This window comes from Thunnus maccoyii, chromosome 2, assembly GCF_910596095.1.
Source record: "Thunnus maccoyii chromosome 2, fThuMac1.1, whole genome shotgun sequence".
In the NCBI taxonomy this organism is placed as follows: domain Eukaryota; kingdom Metazoa; phylum Chordata; class Actinopteri; order Scombriformes; family Scombridae; genus Thunnus; species Thunnus maccoyii.
In genome coordinates, this window is record NC_056534.1 from 10,301,599 (window position 1) to 10,313,829 (window position 12,231).

At 39.2% G+C, this 12,231-nt stretch overlaps 1 pseudogene; it reads left to right on the plus strand.

The window, feature by feature from the left end:
• The first annotated feature begins 1,642 nt into the window (after nucleotides 1–1,642).
• On the plus strand, nucleotides 1,643–9,671 carry LOC121904906 (annotated as a pseudogene).
• Nucleotides 9,672–12,231: the final 2,560 nt, after the last annotated feature.

Sequence of the window (12,231 nt, forward strand, 5' to 3'; positions counted from 1 at the left end):
GTCTTTTACTATGACAAAGCCGTCTTAGTTGCTTGGCTATTAAGTAAATATGTAAATATTTCAATATATAGTAAATATGACCACAATGTTTGCTGTTACCTGCAGACTTGACTATCACAAAACATCCTGGGACTGACTGAGACACATTGCAAAGGAGAAACATTGAGAAACCCTGCTGATACCTGAACAGGTAATCATAAACATGAACGTAATAAACAAAAAATAAAGATGTGCATGATGAACATTTAAAGGGTTCATTGACACAAATTACAAAATAAATACTATACATTAAGTTCCACTCACTTACAGTTGTAAAAGTGAAGAAAGACCAAAGGATTGTCTTATCATTTTAATGTGCAGAGATGTGTAAGGATAATCATTACTTCTCTCCTTGGCCAATGTGTGCATGTTTCTGAGAGAAGGAATGTGTCTTAAGAGGCCCATACCCCTCACTTTCCATCCTGGCTTAGGCTCAAATAAGGTACCATTCTGTGTCTTGGAATAAACAGGACATGTTGAGGGGTCGAAGGCCACATATGCCTTGAGGCTCTTCCTTGATTTGTGTCTTTAGGTGATGTGGCTCCTAGTTAAAATACATGTACATGTAAATGTATCTTGTGGCTGTTTGCCATCGGCTGTAATCCATAAATTTGTATGATTTGACCAATCACAGATCATTTCTTCGTTCCTTCTCCAACTATAATAGGATAGGGTTGCTTTTTACTCGCTGAGACGAACTGATGCAAATCTTTGTGTGTTCTGTCTCTTGATTGTACAATAACATTTTTTTAATCTTCAACCCAGCAGTGTTTTATGTATTATTTCATATGTGTGCTTAGTGTTTTCAGACAATTTCCACAAGACAGTAGTATTTACTCATGCAGATTTACTTTAGTTTGATTTAGTTTTGACAAAATAATCTTAAGGTCCACTTACTACCTTATTTAGAGCTTTCAACTTCATCTCACAGTCTTCTTTAGCAGGTGGAGTAGGCTCAGTTGTCATCACATGTTTTATGTGATTTTGTGACACGGTGGAGGTTAATGGATTTTCACTTGTGGTGCTTAACACATCAAATATGATATCTGACAAACTCAAGAGTAAGATTTCTCTGATGTTTTAGTTTTATGTGGAAGTTTATCATTCAAGGTATATAGTGACAGTGACAGCGGATAGTAGCAAAGACCACCTAATCAGCTCCTAGCAGAGGCAAGACAGGCAAGAGTTGGATGAACTTTGAGAGAAGGAGAAAAGGAAAGAGGAAGAAGAGTCCAATAAACTGGTAGATGGGCATCACGATGAAGATATAAGAAGGAAGGAGAATAGCAGGACATTTGCCAAGTTAGGCACCTCCACGCTGCTGTGCTTGTTTGATAAATAAAGTTCATGACCCAAGGTCTAGACATGAAACAAGGCCCACAGTTTGCTAAATTGTTACAAGACATCATAGCACACATAATACACGGATACAAAGAGGTAAAATAACATTTTCATCCCACAACAGGGTAATAAAGAAACAAACATTTGTAGTTTTTGTTGCGTTCATTAATAATTATGTGTAGCTGAAATGACATTCACTGGTTTCCTTTTCCACTGTCTCTGTCTTTCTCTGAAACATTTCAGTGTCTCTTTGCCTCCCGCCATGCTCTCCATTTCATCCTCACCCCCTCTTTACCTGAGTTTCCTCCTCTTTGTTTTGTACCACTCCCCTGTTCTCTCCTGTCGGATTGGGAACTACAGCCAGTGTGAGTCTGCTCCCTTTGTGCCAGGCCACAACCTGGTGGGAGAGGGCTTTGATGTGGTCACCCTGCAGCGAAAAAGTACCTACATGATTGATGTGAGGACCTACCTCACTCCAAGCGGCACCTGTACGCTCTGCTCCAACCCTTTTCAAGGAAACAAGCTGCAGAAAGTAATTTAAATCAGAAAGGCACAAACACAGACTTATATATTCTGCAGCAACATAAAGAGTAGACCATACTTTATGTGTAGATGCTAATCATGCTTTTCTCACCTTAATTTTCAGCTGCCAGTCTCTGCAGTGGACTGGCGTGCATTAAGCCGATGCAACACTGACCTCTACAGCAGTGCACACACCTCCGTCAGGTATTGTTTTGTACAGCATCATAATCACTCAAAGGGTTATATCAGTCATTTTCATATTTTTAATTAGGTCAGTAAATACTTATGAATTTGTGTCCGTATTTACTAAACTGAGCCTTTTGGGGTTTCTCCCCTTTTGTGACTTATTTTTTCATCCAATCAGTGTCTCTGCATGAAATCTGGCATCAAAGTGACACAACCTGAAATGTACTCACAAATGAGAGTCATTCCTCTTTATAAGCATTTGAGTGTTTGTGATTACTATCAAACTGCACAGACTCATGCAGCCACTGTATTCCTTGTTCTAAATTGTTGACATTTATCACATATTAATTATGGTTGAAAATCCCCATTTCACTTGTGAATATAAATTTTGACAGTCTGAAAAAAATTACTTTTGTAATGAAAGAGTTTTAATGATGATTCTATAAATTGTGTCCACAGCTCACTGATTAACATTCCTGCCAGGACAGTAATGACTGGAAGGTAAGAAACATTTCACTGCTATTGTTCACATTCAATCACCACTGGAGTGTTTTTCCTACACCTATTTTGTAGAAACAGTCATATTGCAGTAAAAAACCTAAGACCACAAAGAGCTGATATTAGATTTTGAAGCACCATGTTTCCTAAATAAGGTGCACATAAGTTCTTTTCAATTTGTGTTCTTCGTGTAAGTCCTTAATGCTTACAGAGCACTATATTAAATTAGAAATATTTCCAAATAAACAATGGTTTTATAACTGAATGGTCATATTTAATGCACTATATTGTGGTGATTATAGTTGGAACATCAAACAGATTATGATCTTTTGTCTTCATCAGGTTGGCCTAGATTTAAAGTTAAATAAGTCAGCCAACCTGGATATAGGGGGAACATGTTCACCCGCATATGACTTTGCTACAGAAAGGAACGGAGAGGGCCGCTTCTCCTTCAGCTTACACAGGGTCACCTGTAGCCATTACAGGTAAGGTATGAAGACCCCTGCATCACCACAGAATAACTGATTTTTCAGTTATGCTTGTTTACACAGATACATTACTAGTGTGTCTCTTTGAGCTACCGTGTGTCAAGCACACCGCCCCTTAGCCCTGAGTTCAGTAAGGATTTGGAAAGACTGCCAAGCTCCTACAACTCCTCAATCAGGGCTCAGTACAGTAAACTCAGTAAACTCATACGTATCTATGGCACACACTACATCCGCCAGGTTAAAACACACACACACACACACACACACACACACACCATATTTATTTCCTTATTTCACAAATAAATAACAATAATCATTCATTTTTTTGTCTCAACAACACTGTACTTCATTTTAGGTTCATCTTGGGGGACGACTAAGGTGAGTCACAGCTGCACGTACCTGTTTGTCCACACTGAACGGGCTCTCCTCAGATGAGGTTAGTAGTACACTTGTCTGTACACAGTAACCAAACTGCATATTTGTACACACACTCCATATGCACACGTTGTTACACTGTCTTGAAAGAAAGAGTTGAGCACATTCAAACAAACACTGATGTAATGTTTGTTTGCCTCATGATATCTCCAATTGTGTGTCATTTACTGGGGGGATGAACGCCATTCTTCCAAAAGATATTCCCTCATTTGGTGCTTTGATGATGGTGATGGAGAGTGCTGTCGACCATTGGCCATAAAAAACATTATGTTATTTCTCCTCCTGTCCTCCAGGTGCACTCCTGCTTATCACTTGGTCTCTCTGTAGGCCTTGGGAAACTGAAATTATCCAGTAACCAAAAGTCTTGCACCAGTGTCCTAGAGAACCAGGACTTCTGCACCTCGTACCACTCTGGTCTCCACCAACATTACACAGAGGTGGTAGGAGGCAATTTGTGGTCAGGAGAGTTTTCACTCACTCATAACGACTCCCTGGGCTATGAGAACTGGCTGAAAACCCTCAAGGACCAGCCGGACATTGTTTGGTACTCCCTCAGACCAATGTATGAGCTGGTGCCAAATGAGTCACAGAAGGCCGGGATGAAGGCTGCCATTGAGCAGTACATAGCAGACAACGCTGTGAGTAATTCACCCCGAGAACCAGATTGTGGGTGGCACATTCCCAACCTGGCTTCCAACTGCTGTCCTCAACAGACCTGGAGAGGAACACTGGAGGTGACCATCATCCGAGCCTGGGATCTGTTTGGAGATCTAACTGGCAACACTGATGGGTATGTAGAGTAAATGCCCATTAACACTGTGTGCGGTTTTGTCTGAGATGAAAGTTGACAATTGTGAGAGAAATTTGGTCAAATCTTTGGTCATCAATCCAAAACGATGGTCCTAAATCACACCGTGAGACCACTCAGCCAATTTGAAGCTTTGGTGACTAAAGACAGCCTGCAAAAAAGTGTCCAAAATGTAGGACAAAATTCTCACATAGTGACTGCTGCTATGTACCACATCTGCAAATCATCTCAAATCATCGGAAGAACATAAAATGAAATGAAGCAGAATAAACTGGCCAGCATGACATTGCATGAGTGCTGTTTTTGAATAAAGTTTAGGCAACATGCGCACACACAAACCAAAACGATGGAGGCAAAATAAAAAAGAAGTTTGTGGGACTTACTCGCATTCTTTGCTACATTTTCAAAACATAAGAGTGTCGGAGATGGATGAAACGAGCTGACAATGTGCCCCTGCCCTCGTTCTTTCTTTCTATATACATTGTAACACTAAGAATCACCAATTATTCATCACACAATCTGACTTTTCTCAAATGCTATTGTGACATAGACTCTGACACAGATTGTGACTAAGAGTTTATTAGAAACATCTGTTGCACTGTGATGTGCAATAAATTTACACAATCGTTGTTCTTGAACAATCTTAAAGCACCTTAAAGCTGGGAATGAAATCTGAGGCTGCTGAGAGGGCTCAGACAATATGAACATGATACATGTAACATTAATTACTTCTTTTTCCTTATTTTCTCTAATTCTCAGGTATGCTGAGATGTGGTATGGTTCCATCTACCGAAGGACTCATATGATCAATTCAAACGACCCTAGGTGGGATGCTCTTTATAATCTGGGCAAGGTCAGTAAATATTCTCAGTACTTCTGTTTACAGGTGTTGGGGAGTACTACTGCATCATGTGAAAAAAGTTGTATAAAGCCATTTGTGGCACCAGAGGAAGCTGCACATTCTGATAAATTGCCTCAAATAATGTCACTTGAGTCAGCATCAGTTAGTGCTGAAGACAAGAAATTTGGGGGTGTGGAGTTAGAAAGTGAGAATACCAGGCCTCTTTAGCCTCCTCATCTCTGCTTGAGTCGAGTGGCTATGATGGCAATGTGCATGTAATATAAAAGACGAGTGCTCTGGTTCTGCTTCATCGTTTTTAATCCTTTTTTAAAAAAACTGTCCTGGTGCCCTACTGCGTGTGCAATATGTAAGATGTGTTTGGTAGCTTCTCCTGAGGAATGTGACATTTTAAAACATATTTTACTGCTGTGCAAGCTTGTTTTTTCAGCAACTCTGAGTGATGGCTCTGTTAACAGTAACTGTGGTCATTCTCCAACATACTCTTGGAATTGGTTACATTGTCAGGATGCGCAAAGTTGAACTTATCTAGAGGACACTGTAGAAAGCCTCAGCCATCGCCTGACTGCCCGAGCTCTCTTGAGAAGTCGCCTGATGCTAATGAAGCTCTGCCTTTAAGTATCAAGCTAATGATGACTGAAATGCATACTGATATTGTTAATAAGCTTTACTCCATCATCACAGAGAAATTACTGCAGCTATTGAAACCCTTTTAGAGCAAATTGGAATAACTCAGTGAGACTGTTGCAAACCTTCAACACTCAGCCAACAACAATAGCAGTCAACTGGCTGACCTTGAAGCCAAAGTTTACAAATTGACCACTTTGGCTGACTGTCTGATCTGGGGGCGCGTTCGTGTTGGAACAATATTTGGATCGTCAGTATAACTTGTGTATAACTCCTTCCATAAAACTTTTTGGCATCAGCTGGATCCATTACTTTTACACAAGTATAATGAATCTTTTAATTGGTTGCCTTCTCCAAACCCTGTGCTTGCAAATATTTCTCTGATACTAAAGAAGGGCAAAGACCCACTCCTTTGTACCTCATATTGATCAATTAGCCTCTTAAATGTAGATTTTAAATCGCCTTGAATCTTTCCTTCTGACTATCTATTTAGCCGACCAAACAGTGCTTCTTTGTAACAGGCATTATTTCTCTAATCTTAGACATGTTTTCAACACTATTTATCATCCTCCAATTTCAAACACTCAAGAATTGCTTGTCTCTCTTGATGCAGAGAAAACATTCAACATAGTTGAGTGGGGCTGTCTTTTCTACTCTCTATGAAAATTTGGCTTTGGTAAAAATTTCATTTCATGGATTAAATTACATCTCCCCAGGCCTCTCCCAGGTCAGAACTAATACTGTGCAGTCTGACTAGTTTTACCTGTTTCACTCTGCTCGCCCAGGTTGCCCTTTAAGCTCCATATTATTTATAATTGCCATTGAACCCCTATCAATAGCCCTTCAATATAACCCTGCTATTTCTGGAATCTGCAGATATGAGATAAACCTGCAGTATGGAACTTTTACACATAAATGAATGTCCGTTACATTCAAGCCCTTGCCAGACGAGTTCACACAATTCTGATTAAGCCTATCACCGACAGATAAATCTGTCTGTATTTCACAGTATACAGAGTTTTTAAATCTCATGTCGGGCATGACATTCCCACACTGGCTGTTTGGCTGTCAATTGTGCACCTTTTCTAGACTTTCCAAATGTTATCAGACTGAATGGATCAAAGTCTGATAGTGAAACAAATCATTTTGTCTGGGTTGTTTGACCCTCAAAAGAATTTATCCACCGTTTTACAGCCACAACAGCAGGTTACGGCCAGTGGTCTGCTGGCATACTGGTACAAAGTTCATTGGGGTGTTTCTGGGCTGGTGGACCGTCAAAACACATCCATTTTTATCGCCCATCTCTGTGTGCCTGTCATTCGGGGTGCGCATGTGAGCATGCTGCATGCATGTGTCAGGCCGTATTCAGACAAAATCAGGTGTTGAGTGCATTGCTGCAGGGTTGAGCGGAGGTGTGTGGGAGTGTTTGTGCTCTAGAACGTAACCACTGTGAAACAATCAGAAAAAAACATTTTATTGATGTGATTCACCGGCTTTCTTGCCATTCCCTCTCTTCATTCACTCCCTAGCTCACTCAACCACAGCTAATCTCTCTCCCTCTCTCTCTTTTTCTCTCATCTTTTTTAAATGAGTCAGGAAGTCGACAGAAAAGTCTAACTTTACTTTTAAAATGATCAAACGAAGAGAAATATCCTCCCCTCATCCTAGTAACATCTTTGTACTCAGGTTAGGTATTTGCAAATTTAAAGATCTATATATTGATAATATATTTGCCTCCTTTCAACAGCTCTCAGATAAATACTTGCTACCTAAGTTACATTACTACAGATATTTGCATATCCATTCTTTTTTCCGCTCTAGATTTCCTGGATTTCGAGCTTTACCTATGGACACACCCCACGATGACTTCTTGACATCAGCAAACTTTTGTTTAAAGAATTAATTTCACTGGTTTACAATAGCATTTGTCTAATACGTCTGCAAACATCTAACCCACTTAGGGTCCTGTGGGAGGAAGACTTGGGAGAAGAAATTTCTAATGAACTATGGTCTGATATTTTGCATCGGGTTCATAATTCTTTTTGTGAAAGGCATGCTCTTATACAATACAAAGTTGTGCACCGTACCCACTACACCAATGCTAGATTATCTAAAATCTTCAGCAATGTTTCTCTTGCATGTAATCACTGTCAGCATTCCCCGATAGACCTCATACACATGTTCTGGCTATGTCCAGTTTTAAGTAACTACTGGACAGAGATTTTTAAAACAATCTCAGACATTATTGTAGAAAGGGTTGCACAAAATCCGCTCACAGCTTTGTTTAGGATCTCTCACTTTCCTTCTGTCTGCATTTGTGTTGGATTATTGATATTCTTTACTTCTTTAAGATAGAAAAAAATTAGACTTACTTTAAAGAGTTCATCCGATAAGTTCCTGAAAGTGCTCCCTTTTTTTGATTATGTCAAAAGGGTTAATTTTCCACGTAACAAATATTAGAAGATACAGCCTACCATCATAGCTTGCTCCTTCCCTGTCCATATATAATGTGAGATGTGACTCTTTTATTCAGTTCAATTCAATTGAACACAACTTTATTAATCCACAAAGGCAATTTAATTTTGCACATAAGTGAAAACAGACAGGAAAATCATAATAAGATAAAGATAAAAATAAATAAATAAGGAAATTGTCCACCAGGGGTGTGCCCGAATACAAATACATTATTCGGCAAAGCACAAATAATGGGTTTTTTTTTATGAATATTTGTTTCATACAAATATTTTAAAAATTATTTGTTTTCCGGAAGAAAGAAAAACATGTTAAATACCAGCACACAGGTCGGTTACATCACTATCTCAGTCTCTCTCCTCTGCTCCACTGTTACGCATTTCCTAATTTGGATATCACTCCCAGAGTTGGGGATGTTCCCCGGAGACAAAGCTGAACTACTGACACAAATGAAGTGCTCCCAAGAGAACACTTCTTGAACACTTATTGTAACACTTTAATTTTCTAAAATATAATAATAAAAAATAATAATAATAATAATTTTTCTGCCTCAACAAATACAGATACAAATACAAATACTGGGCCCTCTGCACATCCCTATTGTCCACATGACAGATAGGCATTTAAGTATTTCATGCACCAAGCTCCAGATAGAGCACAAGCTGTCCTTCAGTTCCTTGTTCACCAGGCGGATAGCTTCAGGAATGAACGATGCTCTGTGCTGGAGGCAAAGGCAGCGCCTGAGAGGGAGTATCTGGAACTGAGGGTGAAGGACATGGGTACTCTCCCCCATGATGTCGTAGGCCTTTACTCTGACCTGCTGCTCACAGAATTCATTTATTCTCCTTTTTCTTTCTCTTCATCTTTTTCTTTTCCTTGAACTTTCTTGATGTAATATTTTTATAATTGTTATTATCAATATGTTACTACTGGTTTGTTATTTTATTTAATGACTTCATTATTCTGTTTTATAATTGGCCCATGAAAGTGTGCTGACTGTGGCAACCATCTTGTTGCGGTAAATAGTCATTGTAAATTATTAAATAAATAAAAGTGGGGAAAAAACTGTCCATTGTGAGTGTGGCAGTGCTTTAAAAGTACAATGCTAAATCAGTGGAGTACTCTCAGGATGATCTTCAACTCAACCATGTATTTTTCATTTTTTTATTCTTTTATAAAGGTGGATACAAGCTTAACTTTGAAGTTTGAGATCTGGGATGAAGACTCAACGAGTAATGACGACCTTCTGATATCATGTCAGACGAAGCCGAAACAGGGGTCATACAACCTTAACTGTTCATCATCACTAGGCAGCTTCGAGGTCAAGTACACACTGACCTGTGACCCTCACCTGACTGGAGACAAGTGTGATCGTTACAAACCATCTCCACGTTGAGAAATGCATTTTTGGAGTCATGCTATTCACAAATGCCAGTGGCTTTACTTTAACTGAGTGTAATGTGTGATTAATTGATCATTTAACAAGTAATAATGGAACAAAAAAAGTACTTTCTGTGAGTGATGAAACAAAATGATGATTAGTAAGATGATGATTACATGTCAGTTTAGTGCTCACTAATTAACTACTCAATTATATAGGGAGTAGTAAATGTGTGAACAAGACAGTCTTGTTAGACATAGTCCAGTCTGTCTTTCTTGTAATAACTATGTAATTAACAGCCTGTAAATTAAAAGATTAACACATAAAGTTTACTTGTTTGAGAGAGTTGTGCATTAGAATTCCTGTTTAATTATGTTCTCAGCAACATCTCAGAGATGATAATGGAAACAAACATGTAGCTGAATGTGCCTACAGGATAGGTTCACAATTTTTCAAGTCTGTCTTTAAACAAGTCAGATGCCCCTACGAACACTGAAGGAGGTTTTCCTCGAGTAATCATTCCTCCTGCCCATAAACAGCTGTAGCCGGGTGGTAAATTGGTTCAGATGTTATTTTCCACTTAGGTGTGATAGCTCTCAAAGTTGTTTGAATGTCGAATACAGTAAATGATTCAAATGTGTTTCTTACTGACAGATAACAGACTCTCCTCTCTCCGACTTTAAGAAAGTTGTTCATGGTTCTTTTGTAGACCCACAATTAACACAGATGCACTGTTTTTAACTAGACGATGAATCAGAAAACAAATAAAATATAAAACTGGTGATACACTTGAGTTTAATCTGTAATGTTTCCACTCTGCAGTGATGTTTTGACGTATCAGATCAGTCTGATCAGTTGCAACTGATTTCCAGTAAGGGGAGTTGTCGATTTCAGGGTCAACTGAGGATAAAGGAGCGAGGAAAGATCAAATAAGGGCATTGGGGTGTACCCACAGTTACCAAATGTAGTAGGTGGAACTTTAGCACCCAGTTGATCTAGTGTATTGATAGATGCAGGAGGAGTAGCAGACGAGTTAGTGGAATGTGCTTTGGTCAGAAAATGCCAAGTTTAAGGGTGTGGTATGCCTGTTTTTCATGCACCTCTTGTTTGGGGCACACACTGAGATCTGAGGTAAGAGATTTGCTGTGATTTTAAAGTGTCACATGTGAAGTTCAGATAACAAATTTATATCTTTGTATTTTTCTTAAGAGAGCTGATTTAACACAGCCATCCCTGCTGCGAATGTGTTTTTTCCTGATTTATCCATGAAATGTTTTTCGATTGTGGTTTATTGTTGTTCTGTTTGTGTAGTGACTTGTAAGCCCTGAGCTGTTCCCAGAGGACACACAGACCTATAACTGCTTGGGTTGTGTGAATCTAAATTTCTGATATTTATTGAGAAATGTGCATAAGCCACAGAGGTTGTGAAATTGTAATTATTTTACATTGATGCTGTGCTTCCAGTTTCAATTGTCTTTGTCTTTTCCAGTCGTGTGTATGTGTGTGTGTGTGTGTGTGTGTTTGTGTGAATGCTGCAGGTTTTCAATATTTTAAAGATAAGACTAACATCGGTCCTTCTTTCTTTCTGCAGGGTTTCCTGGTGGCAGCCAGTGGGTGCACTGGGAATTGTGGGCACACTGTATGTGTGATACCTTGATTTACAGTGAAGTTGGTGTGTAGTGGTAGTTTGGGTGTGGTCACCTTTAGATTGGGTGAGTGGTGTAGTGGTTCCTTTATCATCTGCCTTTGGGACCACACTGTGCTGCCTCCTCTGACTGGCTTCCTTCAGGCTCTGCTTTAGTAGGACCTGCAGATAATTTTTAAATTAATTTTATGACATAATAAAACTGCTTGTAAGAACGCTTGCACCGGTTATTTTGACTGCTGAGTTTATTTAGAACTAGATGTGGCTGTATCCATTGTTACATTTGGTTACAGGATTCAGGCTGTGCCTCATTTGTAAATGCGCACAGCATCTCTCTTACAGGGGAAACACACTTATCATTTCATCTGCTTGAGTTTATCATTTAATAAACTCAAGCAGGTCTCTTTCAACGTCACAGTTGGTTTAGTGCCAAATTCCATCTTTTTGCTATGATCCTTCCACTACAGCTCAACAGGGAAACAAAAAGTGGGAAGAAGTGTAATTTGATTATTTAAATCTCCAGAGACGCCGTCACTTCACTCAGTAAGGAACCTTCCTACGCAAAAAAGACTATTCAACCACAGTCCAGTTTTCAGCCATGTTTTTGCTCCACAATTCCTGACAAATACTCTATTATCTCATGGCTAGATGAAAGTGTAAAACATTGATGAGCAATTATGTCGTGGGCCACCACTTCCTCAACCAGACAATACTGGCAACTAATGATGATGATAAACACACAAAACTGCAACCTTTTATGATATGGCTGGCCTTATTCTATATTTTTCTTAATGTTACTAAATCCCTAAAAAAAACACCACAACTATCAAAGCATTTGTCTGTCTCTTCCCTAAAGTGTCTGTGGCACTCATCGCCAAGCCTATTATCTCCTACTGTAGACGTAACAGTGGGCGTGGACACACACCTCTC